This window comes from Crocodylus porosus, unplaced genomic scaffold, assembly GCF_001723895.1.
Source record: "Crocodylus porosus isolate Cpor-Errol unplaced genomic scaffold, CroPor_comp1, whole genome shotgun sequence".
In the NCBI taxonomy this organism is placed as follows: Eukaryota; Metazoa; Chordata; order Crocodylia; family Crocodylidae; genus Crocodylus; species Crocodylus porosus.
The window spans coordinates 42,713,718-42,729,288 of record NW_017728907.1 but is presented as its reverse complement, the minus strand read 5'-3'; the positions used below and the strand labels follow the sequence as shown (position 1 = coordinate 42,729,288).

General features: G+C 42.7%; 1 protein-coding gene across 4 annotated transcripts in view; it reads right to left on the bottom strand.

Moving 5' to 3' along the window:
- The window catches only part of ZZZ3 (zinc finger ZZ-type containing 3), a 107,667-nt gene extending 94,924 nt beyond the window's left edge, over positions 1-12,743 (bottom strand). For 3 of the 4 annotated variants that reach the window (XM_019531240.1, XM_019531242.1, XM_019531243.1), the window contains exon 1: positions 12,626-12,743. The gene's annotated coding sequence lies outside the window, so the exon portion shown is untranslated. Of the gene's footprint in view, positions 1-12,244; positions 12,319-12,625 lie in introns of those variants that run through there. The other variant, XM_019531241.1, reaches the window with a different exon arrangement.
- Positions 12,744-15,571: the final 2,828 nt, after the last annotated feature.

The window sequence follows — 15,571 nt, the reverse complement described above, 5'->3', positions numbered from 1 at the left end:
ATTTTACCAGTTATTGTTTAACACTGAGTGGGGTACAGTCTGCAAGGGACGGGAAGCTGCACAGTGCCCCAGGAGACAGGAATGAGGAGGGGATTAGGGACCAATACCTATAGTTAGGCTCAGTGGAGCTGCTTGCAATCTCCCCACCGCTTACCACAAGCAGCCTGGCTTCCAGGCAGGCAGTGGGGAGGCTACAAGCAGCTGCACCAAGGTCTGCAGACCCTAGTTATTAATCCCTTACTTCCCCTGACCCATGCTCTGCTGTCCACAGGGAAAGCAGCTTGTATCCTTCTCTGGGGTGAATGGAAGTCACCCCAGACACCTGATCCTGGGGCCTGATCCTGAAAATTAAAATAAAAAAGATGCTTAAAAATAAGAGGGAGATGGGAGAGAGTATTCCAGGTTGCAGCCCCTCTTCCATGGCAGGGTGGGGCAGGACAGGTACTAGCATTGGTCCAGGACCAGCCCTCCCCAGTCTGACTTTACAGAGCCATAGGTTGGAGCCCAACACTATAGCACCCATCCTTGTCCCCATGCCTCGCTGAATGTGCCACCTTGTTACTGCAGCTGCTCATGGTACCTGCACATGCCCCCTGGCCAGACTCATGGCAGTTGCAGGGCCTGGCAGGGGCAAGGTGGAGATAAGGGGATGCAGAGTGGTTGTCCCACACCTGGGGTGGGAGAGGACCCACCTGGCTTGCTGGGAGGCGCAGCCCTGGGGAGCCAGAGCCCCAAGGAGCCACTGAATCTCTGCCGCACCTTGGGGGGGCCTGGAAGCACCCCACCAGAGCAGCCCCATGTGGGCCAGGCCAGGGGTTGCCATACTGATTGTTTAACCATTGTAAATACACCAGGTTAAACTGACATTTTTTAATCGTTATTTACATCCCTATTTTTAGTAAACTTTTAATACCCCTGCAATCCTTCCGAAGGTGAGTAAGTGTCAATTTGATCTGGCACAATACAAAAACAGATCGAGAAAACACAATGAAAGTGTCTAGCAATGTTTAAACATCTTACCTCTAAGCAACCAGACAACTGTAAACCAGCTTTCCAAGGCTCAGAACAAGCCTTTCCCTTCAAGTTCATTTTTAAATTAACACCATCCATACTGCAATCCCATTTAAAGCCCTTTAAACTATTACACTTCCAACTTCCCTCCTGTACACACACGGCAGCCAATTTCTTTGTGTTCCCTTACGGATAAAACAAAGTTTGATTCCTTTATTAAAGCAAACAGACTTGAATACAGTATCTCTCTGAAAATGAGCATAGAGAGATGAACAAGAGGCATCCTGCAATGATCTTACTTCACAATTAATTTAAAAATTGTTTTGTTCACAGTATTTACATAGCCACTTAAAATATGGTGTACAATGACAGAACAACTGAGAACACTTGCTACAGTTTCAGAGGCATGAATTCAAACTTCACTCTAGATATGTAACAAGTACCACTTGCAAAAGGGTACCTGATCATTTAGGCTGGAGGGTCAAGTGTTGCCAGACATGACACTGCTGGCTATAGAAAGTAATCTCCCTTAATTCCAGGGGTCTGATGGGCAATCAAGATTCAAGCAGTATCTTTGACCTTTGAGCTGTACTAAAGAAATAAAACTAAAGAATAAAACTAAAGAATCCTTGAATTTCATGCATCTAAAATGTAGATTCAAGGAGAGCAATGACTTACGCCATTCCTGTATTCCTGCTGCCTGTGCTGAAATTTAGTAGCTCAGTGGCTTTTTATTAAAAAGAAACAAGACTAGAAGGATACTTTCACTCACTGCAGAATATGCCTCCACTATTATCACAAATGTCAGGGTCAGCAGAAATTAGTTCCTTAGACAGCATTATACTGACCTAATTAACAACACAGTTTCAAAGAGTAGCTGGGTTCTACACCCTTTTCAACACTCCAAGTGGATTAAAGTGTAAGAATATTCAGCTTCAGAGCAGATGAACCTACACGTATTCCAAACTTGTGCTGCACAGCTCTGTCCCTACCTACATCATTTTCTTGTGTCTTTTCCCATCTCCCTCATTCCTTTCACATGACCAGTTAGGCCTTTATTATTCTTTTTACTGTTTTTTTCTTCATTTTTTCTATGTATAAAAACACACCTCAGAGTACTAGTAAACTGCTATCTATGAATGTCAACTTTTAATGCATCCAACATGTTTAAGAGATCCACAAATATCAGAAAATTCTATTTTAAAACAAAAGTTAGCACTACCCCATTGAGCTCTCAACACATTCTTCCATTGCATATTACTACATTTCATGTTTATGACAGGTACAAAACAGATAATTCTATTCTGGGGACTGATTTCCTTGGAGCAAGAACACTGCTTTATATTTTGTACAACCCTGAGTAGGCTGTTTGCATCCAACAATAGAGCTTTGCATCAAACCAACTCAAAGGCCGCACCAGAATAATAGTGGACACTACACAATAAATTCTGGTAAGAGCAAAAGAAAGCCTGAAATCTTTGGATTAAAATGCATTAAACTTCTAGAGGTGTACAAGATGAGATATTATCTTGATTTAATTACTGGATTTGGTCTAGCATTAAAATATTTTTCACATAATGAAGCCTGATTAAACTGCAAACTCTACCTAACATTTAAAATAGAAAGTAAGAGATGCTTCATATCTATACCAAGATATTTTTATTTTCAAGCCAATGAAGATAGAAATTAAACTATCACTTTTAGTAACTACTTCAGTAATTAAAATTAGTAATTTAAACTATTACTTTTAATACAGCAGTTAACATAACCTGTGTGTGACTCCATGTTTATATCTGCGCTGCTCCTTTGATGCTAATTAAAACTGGATTGAGTTGAGGACCAATGCAAAGTTAAAATGAGCCTCCAAATCCTGACAGGCAAGTCCTCACAGGCCACATAACAGACTTCACCAAATCCTCTGTGAATGTGAAGTAAAGAGTTCCAGAACTACTAAAACTTCAACAGTAGAAGTCTGACATGGCTATGAAAGAGCTCTTTCACTCAAGCCCTTGCTCTTCTACCTTGTTTTTCACTCACTGTGGATTATACCATCATCCTTCCAGTCATCCAAGATACAGCACAGATTACTCTAAATCAGTACAGTAAAAGTTCTGTTATCCGGCATCCTACAAGTCGGTTCATGGAGCATGCCGGCATGCCAGCTTGTAAGATAAAGTGAAACCAGAAGTGCCCACCGTGGCACTTCTGGTTTCTTCGAGCTCCCATAGCTTGGGGCAAAGCAGCCTGTGCTGCCAAGCCCCCACAGCCCAGGGGCATAATAGGTTGTGTGGGACCTGCCTACCTGTTCCGCAGGGCCCGCAAGAGCGGCAGCAATGCCGCAGGAGGGACAGAGGGACGCCGCAGACACAGCGTGAGAAGCAGCAGCTGAGGCCGCTCAATTTATTGACATATTTTGTTATCAGAGCTTTTACTGTAATTCTCAACTAGGGTCCCTTGAGATCCTTTCAAGGGTGCCACACAGTTAGGTTTACACACATGATGCACATGATACACCCAAATATCTCAAATAGAAATCCATAGTTGTGGTCTTTCTGAGTTCTTTGCAATAGAAAACTGCTCTATTATTTTTCTTTAGGCTAGGAGATCTCAACCTTTTTTAATAAGTAAACCCTGGCGGCCAGACACAAACTGGGGGTGGGGCTGGCACGTGGCTGGATGCGGAGCAGCAGCAGCGTGTGGCAGCGGTGGCCGCCATACACAAGTTGCTTTCTCCCCACCACTACGTCTGGCTGACAGTTCAGTGCCTGCGAGGCCCCCAGAGGGACACTGCTGCCCTCCCCCAGTCCTGCTCCTGGGAAGTGGCGGCACAGGGTAGTGGGTGGCGGTGCTCCGTCCCTGCCCACCCACATACCATCCAGTGCCTTCCTAAGTACCCCCCCCCGGGGTACACTTATCCCGCTTGACAACCGCTGCTTTAGATAAACAAAGAATGAAAACTAAGAGCTGGCATTTTCCCAAGGGTGCCTCAAGTCTTATAAGGTTGAGAACCACTGCTCCAGTGCCAGACAACAGCTTATACCACCACTTCTCCTAGCTGTATGGCCACAGCACTGTACAAGCAAAGCTTCCCCACAGCCACCTGCCCCAAATACCCCTCTGAACAAGTTAATCTCTAAAGTACCACTCTGCCTTGCCTTCTGTCTGATTTCAGATTAACTCAGAGGTGGGCAATTATTTGGGCTAGAGGGCCACTTAACAGGTTTTAGTGAGTTGAGGGCCACACATGCATGCTTCCTTTCCCAGAAGGCAGCACAGTGGCTCTGGCTTCTGCAAGCGCCATATGCTGCTGAGCAGGCAGGGCTGCTTTGTCCAGCATACCCCAGAGCACCAGAGGCCAGAGCTGTATGCCAGCAAGTGATGGTCCAAGCACAGCTCACCTAGGGCCTGCCACATCATGTCACCACTCACCCTGCCTGCCTGCAGGCTAGATAAAAATCAACTACAGGCCGTATCCAGGCCACGGGTTCTATTTTATCTACCCTGGGACTAACTTGTTCTATAAGACAGTGAAAGACATGTCACATTTACCACAGTAGCAGCTGAGGTATACTAGCACAGACTTCTAGGATTTCTCCAAGTAACCTGCAGTATTTGTGCATAAATTTAGCCATGGACATTTTTCTCCTGTAAGTCTCGCAACATAAATTTACAAATGTTAACTATATCATTTTCTTCTCTGAAATCGCAGAGTAATACAAGGGTGAAAGCAAAGAAAGTTTCTTTTTCCCATTCCAATAACTTACCAGACCTTAAATGTCCAGTAGTATATTTAATTCTTCCCTTTCTGTGGGACTAGACAACTAGATAACTAAGAGTTTTGAGCTTCCACATAGAAAAAAAAAAAAAAACAAACCCCAAGATTTCACCATAAATTTATCTATTTGCGATAACAAATCTGGGCTCCCTGTACTTTAGTAATGACTAAGACCTGAAAATATACAAAAAGAACATTTCTGAGGGAGTATATACTTAGAATCAAACTTGACTTTGGAAAAACTTTGTTTGAGCCAGGACATTAGATTAGGTGTGAAGACTTCAGCATATCTTTTCTTTGACACTAACTACTGGACAATGGGAAGCAATACAGAGTATCTTCTCCATCTTGGAAATCCTATTAATAGAGAGTCAGGGGATTTGCAGCAACAGGAGCTACAAATATCAGCAGCTGATCTCAGTAAAAAAGGGGAAAAAAAATGACTTAAGCGAAAGACTCAGACTGTACTCACACGTATTACTACAACATGAACAGTGTCACTGCAAACAATGAACCTGAAGCCTATATTTCTTTCCCTCCTCAACTACCAAATGGCCTTTTCTACTACTCCTCCTCTTGCAACGCAAAAAAAAAAAAAAAAAAAAAGACTAAAGAAAGAATGACAAATAAAGAACTTCTGATTGGTTTCCTTCATATCTGAAAAGAAAAAATAAGAATGGGGTCTTAGCTGGACTTAACCCAAAAATATCACTGCTACCGGACTGGCCAATACTTGATGTCTTAATGACATGTTTATTTCTTCCTACTTTTATTTACATGGGGAGGAGCTACTTACAGACCTTCAGAGTTGATAAAACAAACTAAGAAAAAAAGCCAATTTTTGACAACACAGTCATATCCCAAAATTCTAACAGTTAAACAGACTGCCATGTCAACTCCCATGTTTTACACATACAACAAAAAAAGAAAACTGTAAAGAACCAACCCCCGCCCCAGCATAACTAGTCAAAGTTGGATAAATGTGTGTTCAACTGATTCTCAATGATGGTTCAAATGACATTCTGTACACTGTTACATATAACCAATACAAATAAATACATATTCATACTGAAAAATGTATGGCAAACAACCTCCTGAAAAAGTAATTTTCTCCACAAGCTGCTTCCTTAAATTTGACTTTTCCTTTTATATTCATAAATATCAAAAACCATCTTAGAGGACTGGTAAGACCGTACACTGTTATTGTAAATGTCTTATTGTCTATTTCATGGCTTCAGCCAGAAAATCAAACTCATATTTTCTTGCATATAAACATACACTTTTTTTTTCCACCGAAAAATGAGGGCTGGAAAGTAAAGCACACATTATAAGTAAGAAGTGTAATAATAAGTTTCTCATGGTTAAGGGCAAAAGTGAAAGTAAAAACTGCACAAGACTCAAAGGGTATGGACAGGAATTACACATAAACCGGTATAAATGAGCGAAAACCAGTTCAATCTGTAAGACAACACAAGTTCAGTGCACATAAACCACTTTCAATATGGCCAATACTGATTTAAAATAAACCTGGATGGATGTAGTATCAGACTTAACTGATTTAGGTTAAATCAGTTCATTGAACTTCTGTCCCAGATCCTCTTCAGATTCAAGTTAACTCTCAGCCCCCAGCACGCCAAGATGCTTTGCATCTCCCCCACAGTATAGGTGGGCTAACCTTGCCACAAGCTATCTGCCCCGACTAAACAGGGAGGTTTGCTCTGGCACCCCCCACCTTTTGGCCTGGGCCACCACAGGTATGTGGCTGCATTTCCAGAAACAAAAGTGAATGTCTGTCCACTTGCTTATTGGTTCAATCTATGCAGTTTAGACTAATCTGCAAAAACTGAATTAATTCAGTCTCAGGCTTTTGCACGTCCATCCTTAGCCAGAGCAAGTAGAACAATAAGCAGTAGCCTCTGCTCCCTAGCTGCTTCTGCTCAGTTACTACAAGGAAAGATCTGTTTTTCTTCATTCTGCCTTTCAAAAACAAGACGCATGAAATAGGCAGGTAAATATGGTATCCCCTTTCAGTTTAAATTTAAGATTATGTTGTTCTAACAGAGTTCCCTCTGGACCATGGGTGGTCCACAAAACAGGTGCTACTGGTCACACAGTGTAGGCTGATACTCATTTTCTGCAGCTGTACCTGAATAAAGACAGCTAAAGTAGATAACAAAACACAGTTAACATTTTCCAGCAAGTAATCACTAGGACATAACACAAGGATACTACAGGATTGAAAAGAGGCAGAAAGATGGTTGGCTGGGTAGCAATCTCTTCTGTGCTCCACTATAAGAAAAAGGGCTTCCTTCACTATTTTTTAGAATGGAATCTAATATTAGATGTTAAAATGATGTGCAAATAAAGCTTTAATACTGAAACTTATATTCAGGGAAACTCACAGCATGGGTTTACCCATATTAAAAAATTTCGTTATCAAGAAAAGGAAATAAATACAAATGCATTACAGGATGTACTTAGCATCTGAATCAATATAAAAATAAAGTCATTTTCCTTTACTTAATCTCTTAAAGGCTAGTGACTAATTTTCCACTAATTATAGCAAACAAAATGATAATACAAGGTTGAGCCAAAGCCAGTAAGTACATACAAAATAAGTAATTAATGTAATTGGTCCAATGAAAACTACTGTAGAAGTGTAATTATGATTAAACAGCAATAGACTGAGTGCAGTTTTGTCTAAGTTCTGTGATCAAGGTATGAAGTCAGGGAAATGCATAGATGTCAAAATAGCCCATTTAAATTATTTTCTATTACCCTTCCAGCATAATAGGTAGTCTTTCACTCTAATAAAATCTTGGGGGAGACCTTTTAAAATTAGCATCAGAGAAGCTTGAATAAGGGTTACACAAGAGTGATTCTGAAGAGAAACAGTGTAAAAACAAGAATGGGGTCTTAGCTGGAAAAATATGTTAACCCAAAAATATTACTGCTGTCAAACTGGCCAATATCTGATGTCCTAATGACGTGTTTATTTCCTCCTACTTCAATCTAATCCATTTTTCAATGTACCTTAAGATCTTTAAAGCAATCAGAATAGGTCTTTAATTTACTCTATTTTGTTTAAAAGCAGTATATCTAGCAGAAAGCACAATTTTACATCTCAGCAATCCCAAATGCAACCTACTCTCCATACAGTAGAGCGGAATGTGGACAAAGAGAAAAAATTAAGATCTATTTATAAGGTAAGTAACAGAAATCCATAACAGCTTCAGGACACTTTACCCGTTTTAATTAATGCTCATGATATTCTTACAATAGACATTATCATCCCTATTTTACAGATTAAAGATAAAGGTAGAAAAATTACATGATTTGACAATAGATTCACAATTCATATCAGAGCCTGAACCAGAACCTCAATCTCCTGACACTCTGCACTTAAATGCTGTGAACTTTGCTTCCTCTCAAAACAATGTTCTTCAAGTCACTGGGCTCAAGTTCAGTTTATATTTCTAAACTGGAAAAGAGAAAAAAAGAACACACACAACAAAAGTTGTCTACAAACTCTATAAAGATGAACAATTTAAATTATTGCAATGCTTCTCTTCATTCAACATCAGGCAGTTTACTTAGTAAATATCAACGTAGCATGTACACTAAAGAGGTGTGTATTTTCCTAACTGTGATATATCTTAGTGGAAGAAAACATTTCTAAAAATGCCTTCACATGTAGACTCATAAATATTTTAATGTGTGAACAATCAACTAGCTTTTAGAAAGTTAATTTTTTGGGGATTTTTTGGTTGTTTTTTTTTAGCAATAATGGTAATTTGGAATTTTGGTAATTATGTTTTCCAATTATGAAGGCAGTACCTTTATTCAAAAATTACTATACAGTGTCCAAACCAGAAATATTACTAAGCTATCCAGATGCCCAAAAAATCCTACATTAATTCTGAAAGCATTACATTAATTCATATGGGGTAGCAATATACAAGAGCAAAATACAACAACAGATTGTTAACATCTGGATACCAAAATAAAACACCCAGCTTCCATTTCACATGTCATATTTTTAATAATACTGGTTTGTTATAAACATTTCAAATTGCAATAAAACTCTTTAAATGTTTTAGATACATAATTTGTATTGTGTTATGGCAGGGTCATAAGGGACTAATAAAATCCTACTCCCTATATTGATGGGTATTCTACTGAAAGTGATCCTAAAATCGGATTCTTACTGAGGGATTATATGCCACAAAAGTGCTGGTACGTAAGCCTAAACGTCTATATCTACATGTTGCATTTGAGTTAATGCTGCCATCTTTAAAACTTTTTAAACCTTTAAAAACATATTATTCTTGTTGTTAATATTTAATATTAAAAATATTGCAATGGTAGTGGGGTGCTGAAAGACAACTGAGGGCAAACATGTCAACAGTTTTCCAATACATAAAAGGTAGTTATTATAAGGCTAATGGTCAATTGCTTTTTATGTCCATAGGAAGAAGGATGAGACGAAATCAGATTAATCTGAAGCAAAGAACATTTAGGTGATACATTAAGAAAAAAGTCTATAACTGTCTGTGTACTGAAACAAGCTACCTAAAAAAGACATGAAATACTCTTTAACATGTTCAAGATCCTTTGAGGTCCCCATGAATCCTACACTTATCTGTGTCTCTTGACTTTCTTATTGTATTACCTACGAAGCACAAAACACTGACATTATTTAAAGCAAAAATGTTGGAATTATATCAAAAGGTATATGGGTATCAAAATTATCATCCCCTAATAAAATGAAATTAGCCACCCAAATGATGAATGTTGGTTTGTCAAATACTAACTTTTAATAATATATGTTTGGTAAAAAAGAAAATAGTGAGAAAAGATATTATACAAAACATCAACACTGTAATCCTCACCCCCCACCCCAAAAGAAAATTAAAGATTCATTTTTTTATTGCAGGTATTGCAAATAAGAAAAATATTTTTATAAGTCATCCTTTTGGTCCTGTAAGTACATTGTACAGTAGAAAATTAAACGAAACTTCAAGTTTAATCTTACACCTAATAAAGATATTTTGAAATTTTAATTTTTTTAAAAAACAGAACCAAAAATGTTTTCATGCAAATAAAATGTATCAGTTTTCTTGCAAAAGGCAGCTTTTAGAGCTTCCATCTCTCCACTTCCATAAGCGTATAACACTGGTTTATATAAGCATAATATATTAGCTGAAAACTAGAAAAAAACTGCACTTTATCAATGGGCAGTAAGCTTTCTTCAGCAAATAAGAGGACCTACACTAGTATTTTCTGAAGAATGTAAATCTCTTAAAAATTCTATCCCTTATGGTTGGAAAGATGAGCTTAGAAATTTGAACAACATACAAACAAAGCAAATGTTGTTAGAAATGTTGGGGAGAAGTCAATTAGAGAACTGTATCCAGGTTCCAGACTACTTCAAGGAGGCCAGATAGAGAGGCTATCTGCATCAAAGGAGAAGATGACAGAACTAGCCAAGATTCTCCTCCCGTACAGCAGCCAGAACTCTCTACAGACTGTGTAGAAGAGTGAAGGACCAGGCATTCACAGAAGTCAAAGGTCCTGGAAAGGAACAAGAAACAGAAAACCCCTGCAACATTCCAGAAAAATTAATTTTATATTAGCTTGGGGCTCATAAAAAATGGAACGTATGGTAGAAATAAAACATTGGAACACTGTCACACAGCTAAGGAGGTAGCAGAGGTATCATTGAATGGACTCCTTTCTGGAGCTTTATCCTTGTACCTTGCTAGGAGGACTCCAGCTTTTCATTCACATTAGCTTGGTAGGGGATTTTGGCCTCCAGGTAAAAGCAGGGTAAATATTTCAATTCCCACAACTCTTAAATATTAGAGAAAAATGTGCATTTGAACACAGCTTTGCTTTAATAAGCTATTTGACATAGCTGACTTCCTAGGTTTCTAGATGCTGCAAGATCCAGCCAGTGATTCTCAACCAGAGTGCCATGCCTTGAAAACCCTGCAAGAGCACGATGGGGTATCACACAATGTTTGCACTAATAGGTTTAAAATACAATTCAAAAGACAAACCCAGAGATTTCAGATAAAAATACTACAGTATGGATTTCTTTCTTTGCAACAAAAACAACCCCCCACCCCTCATTCTAGTCTTTTTCTGCAGGCAAAAAAAAGAGTGAAAACTAAGAGGTGGCATTTTCTAAGGGGTACCTTGAATCTACTAAAGGATCTCTCAAGTCTGTCCATAGGTGCCTCAAATCTAAAAAGAATGAGAACCAATGCTCGCCCAGAAGAGAGGCAGGGGACATACCAGTCTGCATAGACCCCGCAGAGATATTCTCCCCCTTACCATCCACCACTCCTAATACATAAAATACCGGACTAGGGACACAGGGCCTAATCCCACAAGGCATCTCTATGTTCTGTGACACTTTAAATACATCTTTTCTTTTTTAATTTGTGTTGAAAAGGAAGAATCACTTCAGTTACTCTTCAGCACTGGAAATAAAGACTGCATGTAATGTACTGAGGAACTTCTAAGGTATTTAAAATAGCAATATACATAAAAAAGATCAAAGATATTCTTATTTAAGGTCTAAACAGCCACCTTCTGCCCACATAAGTGGGCATACCATTAAGAAACAAAGCTTAAATTGCTACATAAGCTTGTAATATCAGGCCCCAAACGGTTTTTTATGGAAATCAATTTTATATAGTCTTCAGGGCACCAAACTTAATGAGAAGCCTTCAGCTACAGTTAGTTAAGGTCATACATGATTTAACCCAGTCCCACATACAAGGTAAAAACCTTAGTCCCACTGAAGTCCAAGAAACCCTAATCTGTGGCCTCAAGCCTGTGCCTCCTCCACAAAACAGATGACTTCTTCCTTTTTTTTTAAATAATGCCACTATTCTTATTAACTTTAAACAAAATCCTTTGAAAAGGCTCATACTTTTTTCTGCAGCTGAGACCAATACCCATCTTACCCTGTGACACATCTTCTAGGAAAAAAATAAGTGCCAACAGGAAAAGACTGTGACCAGTGATCTCCCAAGCTACAAACTCACTTGGGGCTGTGGAGAAGGAAGCTTCACCCACAGATAGCGCAGTTAAAATCAAATGTTACAGCAAGAAAAAATAAAAATAAAGAGGGGCCCAAACGGTGCCCTCCTTTCACTCCTGACTGCCTGAGCCCAGCCTTCAGGAGGCTAAAGCCTCCCTGCCACATCTCTGCAGGGGCTCCCAACCCCCTCCCCTCCCAGCGCCCGTATCACGGCCGGGCCGCACGACGGGACGCGAGCTCCCGCCCCATAGCCGGCCGGCAGGACCCCCGCCCCAGGCTACGGTGCGCGCAGAGCAGGGCAGGGCAGGGCGGGCAGCGGCAAGTCCGGCGGAGCTAGTCCCAGCCCCTCCAGCCCGGGACAGGAGGCTGGTCCCCAGTCCCGCCCCCGGCCCCGGTACCATTACCCAGCACGCCCAGCGCTGCGCGGCCATCCTGCTGCCGGACAGTTCCTGCGGGACCCGCGCAGCCTCGCGAGAACTCGGCCCTCCCTCCACAAGCGCCCCTCCCCCCCCCGCGGCGCCTGAGCTGAGATTCAACATGGCGGCGTCGCCGCGCACGTGTCCCAACGCTCGCACACGTCACGCCGGGGGGCGGGGCCTCCCGCGCACGCGCCGCCGCTGCGGGCAGCTGCGATTCGAACGCGGGGCGCGAGCCTCTTCCCCGCACGCGCGGGTCACGTGGGGGCACCCCCCCCGCACCTCGGCTCCCCCCTCCCCCCGCCCGCTCCGAACTCGGCGCCATCCGGGTCCCGCCGCCGCTGCCGCTGCCCGGGGCTGGGGCCTCACCTGGCGCCCACGCGCGGCGGACGCCGCCGGCCGCAGCAGCCACGTCCCCTGCTCGTTGCGCCCGCGCCAGGCAGAGGCGGCGGTGGCGGCTCCGCACAGCGTCTGCTCCCCTCAGCGCGGCGGCGGCTCCTTCCGCTTCCTTCCCCTCCCCCCGGCTCCGGCGGGGACCCGCTCCCTGCAGCTCCGCCTGCTGGTCGCTGGGGTAGGCGGGCGGCCGCGGGCCCCCGGGGCCCGCGCCCGGCGCGGCGGAGGAACAAACCCTCCTGCTATCCCCCTGCCCCCCTTCTATTCTGGGCCTGGGCTTGCAAAGGCAGAAATTAAGCTCCAGTAAGGCTTCTGGTTTCAGCCTCCGCCGTCCCTCAAGACGACGCTGAGGAGAGCTGCAGCAGCCCTTACAGGAACCAGCAGGACCCTGAAGCACTCCTGCCTCAAAGCTCATCTGTCTGCCTCTCCACATAGGGCTGGTCCAGCAGAGGATAAACACCCCTCCCCCGCGTCCTTGCTGCTTGGATTTTTTTCCTGACCCCAACGGAGGCGCAGGGAATCGTTTCGGGCAGAGGGCCGATTACTGAGTTTTGGCAAGCCATCGAGGGCTGCAGGACAGGCAGTGGGGGGCAGATAAATATTAATTTTCTAAATTTTTTAGAGGACCCGTGGGCTGGATAGATTGGCCTGGTGGGCTGCATCCCGCCAACGGGCCATGATTTGCACCACGGCCATGTAAGACTGCTGCTTGGTGGAATGACTTGTCTTTAAAATCACACCCGAGGCAAGAGTGCTTGGGGGTGGTCACAGCTCTTAGTGGACCACCTGCAGGGTTGGACAGATCAAGGCAACAGTTAGTCCAATAAAAGATATGAGACGTCTTGCCTGGAGCATCAGGCACCAACCAACATCACTTCAATGCTATGATAATTATAAAATTATGTTTAGAAATAAATTGTATTGCAAATATTTGAAAATGAACTTAAAATCATTCTTATTTTTTTGTATCATTTTCACCAGTTACATCAAATGCATCAGTCCTACAGTCATTTCAATACATGCAGTTTTTTGGAAAAAATCATAATTAATTGTTCAAATAACTAAACTTGTTATCCTTCCCTGCTGTTACCCTTGGAGTTGTCTTTTGTCTGAGACCACCCCCAGCCTCCCCCACAGAAGTGCTTTCCCAATTCTACTCCTGCTGCTTTGGGGTCTTTTCTCTCTGTTAGAAAATAAATTCCAGGTGACGAGAGTGAAAGGTGATAGAAGTGAAAAATAATAATTGCACCTGTATATCACAAGGTCAAATGACAAATTCCTAGTAGAGAAGCCTCAGGACCGTGTGGCACAGCACAGCACAGTTCCTTTCGTGGCCTCCCATCATTACTCTTTGTACCCCCATGGTGAGGATCTTGCTGTCTACCCCACATATCACCTATATCTACCACCTGCATCTAAGAACCACGTTCCCCACATTTCTGGCTCTCACTGTGTTCTCCACAGCTCCTCATAGTCCACATCCTAATAGCATGCTGCCTAGATCCTTGAACCATAGAGTAGCAGCAATTTTATCTATGGACATTTCTTCAGTGTAACTGAAAATACTAGGAGGGAGTAGCCACCGTTATTAAAGGCAGCCTCCTCCCCACATCCCAATAGATTATGGGGAAGTGGTGCTCACCTTCCTAGCTTGGGTTCTGGGAATAACATGCTATGGCAGCCATTTTTCCTAGTAGTAAATTGACTCAGCGGCCATTTATCAAGTTACCATGATGTTAGAATTGCACAGCTTACATCTTGCTCCTGATAAGGAAGAAATACTGCCCAAGGCTCCTCTCTCCCATCCTCCTTACTCTTTCTCATGCTGATTACAGAAACTGGAATTTAACTGCATAGCCTTGGAGTATAAACTTTTGAACTCTTGTGGTTTTGAGCATGCTTAATGAGCTGTTGCATATTTACCTCTCCGCCCTGTATACTCAAATAGCTAATTATAATATACATGCGATGTATGTAATGATGTAACTACATGTATGTTCGTATGAAACGGAAGTAGGCTGCAAGAACTCCTGTGTTTGCACATGTACCCAGGAGAGAGAAGATAAATGCTGCTTGCAAACACAATTGGTTCATTAGAGGTGATCTGAGCACCAAGCTTGCTCCACTCTAACATTTGTTTGCAAACAAATACATCCTTTTGTGCCGACTGATGTCTGTGTGTCTGTGATCTCAGCGCGCCTCCAGGGAAATGAACCGCCTTTGTGCAACAATGAGACAGGTAAAAGATCACCCTAAAAGTACTAGAGCTGTAATGAATTGCAAGTTAACAACACTATTCCCCATATACATTCAGCCTGACAGATACCGGTAGTCCAATAGCTCGTGTCTACAGTCAAGGAAAGGAAATCTCTCAGACTGCAGGATCTGAGTTTAGCTTCTGATCAGGCCTTTCCATAAGGTCTAGGGCAGGGTCTGCAAAATATGGCCTGTGGGCTGAATCTAGCCCATGGAGCCACTGGAACCAAAGGCTTTTTCCTCTGCTTGATCCCCTGCTACAGCTGGGAAGCAAAGAGCTCCCCACCAAGTGGAAGTTGTACCCACAGTGCAGCCGGGGAGAAGCGACAGCATCCATGTGGGTGCAGTTCCCAACTGCCTGACCCCCTCCCAGCACTGCTCCCCTCTGGCAGGAAGCTGTACTCGCTTCCAGGGGGAGGCTAGAAAAAGTGACACCAGCAAAGCTTCCAACTGCTGTCACACTGCCAAAGCCACCAGGCCCGCACTGGACTAGAACCAGTTGTTCTTGTGGCTTGAAAATGTTTGGGGTGGGGAGGCTTCACTTGTGCTGTGCTGCAGTCTGGCCACGTGGAGAAGTGCAAGCAGGGAGAAGCAACAGCAGAAACCAGGTCCTAGTGCCAGCCGATCCAGACCCAAACTGAGTCATTCCAGCCCACTGCTGGAAAA